This window comes from Nicotiana sylvestris, unplaced genomic scaffold (assembly GCF_000393655.2).
Source record: "Nicotiana sylvestris unplaced genomic scaffold, ASM39365v2 Un00022, whole genome shotgun sequence".
NCBI classification, from domain to species: Eukaryota; Viridiplantae; Streptophyta; class Magnoliopsida; order Solanales; family Solanaceae; genus Nicotiana; species Nicotiana sylvestris.
The window spans coordinates 30,596-33,916 of record NW_027184358.1 but is presented as its reverse complement, the minus strand read 5'-3'; the positions used below and the strand labels follow the sequence as shown (position 1 = coordinate 33,916).

The following is a 3,321-nucleotide window of genomic DNA, read 5'->3' as shown; positions in this document are numbered from 1 at the left end:
GAAAGCGATGTTGCCAACCCTTGTAGAGGTACTTATCTGAAGACTTTAATCTATACTGAAGCTACATTTTAGACGGTAAGCAAAGCAGTTCTCCCCTCCTGTGATGTTATTAGCTTTGATAACTGAAGGCTTTGTTTTTGCCTTTGGGAGATGTGTATATATACATGTTTGGCGACTTTGCATATTGACCTAAGAGAATTTTGGTGTTGAGTTCATATGATAAAACTTGCTGTTTCTTAGTCAGTGACTGGTTTTTTAGATGTTTATTTATATGAGGTGTAATCAATGGTTCCAGAAGAGTTTGTATCCTCTGAAATGAAGATCGATCCAGCAAGGGACTCAATAACATCTCCAAGCACCTATATCGAACTAGAGAGGAAAATGAGTTAATAAACCTCTAATAGAAATCAAATTAGCATATAAAATACTATTAATCTGCACTAATCTTAGGGTTCTCACGGTGTGAAGTCTGAACAATATATATGAAATTAAGCACGATGGAAATGGGAAAGATTTACACGTTGATCGGGGAAAGAGCTTTCAATAGCTTTTGCTTCTGTTTCTTATTTTTGTGGTTTTCTGAAGTGTTTGTCTAAGTTTAAGGCAAGCATGGAATACCTTTGGGGAAGTAGTTTCCAACTCCCATCTGAATGTGGAAGAAGACCCAATTCCTTAAAATTCTGAACAGCGGATCTAGGGAAAGATGAAGAATGTGCTTGTACAGGCCAGCCTTAACAGCAGATTGAGCGTAGCATTTATTGTTCTGGGGAAGCATGACGAATATGCTATGCTCAATCTGCTGTTGAGGCAAACTTTGGCAGCAATTTGTTCAAGTGCCTTTTATATTTCAAGCCAAGAATGATAGGCAAGAGTAATGAGGCTGTTGGTGCTAGTGTTTGAGGTGGAACTTCTGGCCAAAACATGCCTATGGCACTAATTTGACAAAGTTTGCTAAAGAGGTACTTAGAAATTTATATTGTTCATAATGTGACAATTGGCTCTGTTCATTTAAATAATCTGGCTGTACTGTAGTTTCTTTTGTATCACATCTGGATAGGCTTAAATTTTTTCCCTGGCTACCTTGATTTCTCTCATTTGTAGCATGATTACATTTTTAACTTGGCTTTCTGCACGATAAAACAATTGACTTGATTGATGATACCTTGTTAGACTTCGCCATGCACATTTTTAGATTACTCTCTTAATCTACCATGCCCTACCCTCTTTTCCTAATGGAATCATTACCCATTTTTCTTTGATAACATCTAGCTCCCTGAGGAAGCAAGAGAGCTCAAGAAAGAGCTTCATCAGATTACAAAGGAGAGATAAAGCTGTGCGCGGTCAAGATATTGAAAAGGTGTTTGGTTTCCTCTAGATTCTATTTCCTTATTAAGGCATTGAACTTCTTTTCTTGCTAGTTTTAAATAATTCCGTACCTCTCATTGCATCTGGCGGACTGGGGAGTTGCGTGATAGAGAAATGGATACAGATCTCACCCCGGAAGACAAAAACAAAGACATGTGCTAGGCAGAAACTGAGGCTGGAGATGCAGGTCGTTCATTACAGAGAGATATTCTGCACATTGTGTCTTCATGGACTGGCATCCCTGTCAAGAAGGTCTCGCGGATGAGTCTGATCGCCTCCAAAAAATGCAAGAAACTCTTCACACGAGAGTAATATATCAGCCAGGATGAAGCTGTAAAAGCCATTAGTCGTGCCATCCAACGTGCTCATGTTGGACTCAAGAATCTCAGTAGTCCTATTACCAGTTCATCTTTTCTGATCCAACTGGTCAAGGCTTTGGCAGTGTACTAACTCGGTTCTGAAGAAGCACTGATCCGGCTTGATATGAGTGAATTTATTGAGAGACACTGTCTCCAATTGGTTACACAAAAGTTTGTGAATTGTCACTGTTGTGCTCTTTAATGAGATTGAGAAGGATCATCCTGATGCTTCAAATTCTTGAAGATGGAAGATTGACAGACAGCAAGAATACACTTGTCATCATGACATCAAATGTTGGAAGCAGTATGATAGAGAAAGAAGGCCGTCATATAGGTTTTGATCTGGAATATGATGAGAAGGATAGCAGTTAAAACCATATCAAGAGCTTGGTGATTGAGGAGTTGAAACAGTACTTCAGGCCAGAGTTCTTGAACAGATTGGATGAGATTATTTTGTCAGCCCACTAAGTTAGAGGTAAAGGAGGTGGCTGATATCATGCTTTAAGGAGGTATTCGAGAGGTTGAAAAATAAAAAAAAGAGAACTTCAAGTGACAGAGATGTTTAGCAATAGGGTGGTTGGGGAAGGATATAATCCAAGCTATGGAGCAAGATCGTTGAGGAGAGCTATTTTGAGACTGCTGGAAGAAAGCTAGCATGGCCGAGAAGATGCTTGCAGGTGAGATCAAAGTAATGTGGATTGAGATGACAATGTGACTCTCCACAATGGCACTAGCTATCGCGGACAAATAGAGTTGAATGCACATGATGATTTTGTTTTCCATTGTATGCCTTAACAAGTAGAAAAGGATTTTAATATAAATGTTACGAGCTGATTTGTTCCCAAGAGGACTTGCTTTATGTTCATTCATTCTGAACTTATGCTGACCAAGGTGGTACCAAGGAACAAGTTCGAGCTATGCAAAGAACTTGTCGGCATGCACTCAAACTAGAAGACAGTGCTACCTCCTCTAGATGAATGAGACTGGAGGGGGAGATTGATGAGGTCCATCTCATTGAAGAAGTATTAGACATGTGCCTAATAAAAGTTTTCTTTGGTTTGGTAGCCAACCTTGTTGACTTGGTTTGGTTGGTAGCCAACCTTGTTGAATTAGTTTGGTTTGGTAGCCAACTTTGTTGAATTTCTTTGGTTTGGTAGCCAACTTTGTTGAATTGTGAAAAGTGTGTGTAAATTGTCAAATATGGTAGGCTTTAGAGAGTGAAGCTTTGGCTATAAAAGGAGAGCTTCAACTCTCATTTCTACACACCAACAAAGAGAGAAAGAAAGAGTGAGGTTTCACAGACAAGGTATAAGAAAATAGTCTGTGAGGAAAATAGAGAGTGAGCGATATTGTAGTGAGGTGGGAATATCAAAAGAGGGTTATTTCTTTTGAGTGTTGTAGTGGTCTTTGGAGTATTTATCTCCGACCTACAAAGTGTAAAATTCCTTACTATAGTGATATCAGTTGCTCCTCTCGGGGTCGTGGTTTTTTCCCTTATTCAGAAGGGTTTTCCACGGAAAAATCTTGGTGTCATTATTACTCTTTTATTATTGTTAATTACCGTATCTCGGTGCTACATTATTATTCCGCTTTATTA

General features: G+C 39.1%; 1 pseudogene; it reads left to right on the top strand.

Moving 5' to 3' along the window:
* Positions 1-703: 703 nt before the first annotated feature.
* On the top strand, positions 704-2,439 carry LOC138884653 (ATP-dependent Clp protease ATP-binding subunit ClpA homolog CD4A, chloroplastic-like; annotated as a pseudogene).
* The last annotated feature ends 882 nt before the right edge of the window (positions 2,440-3,321 follow it).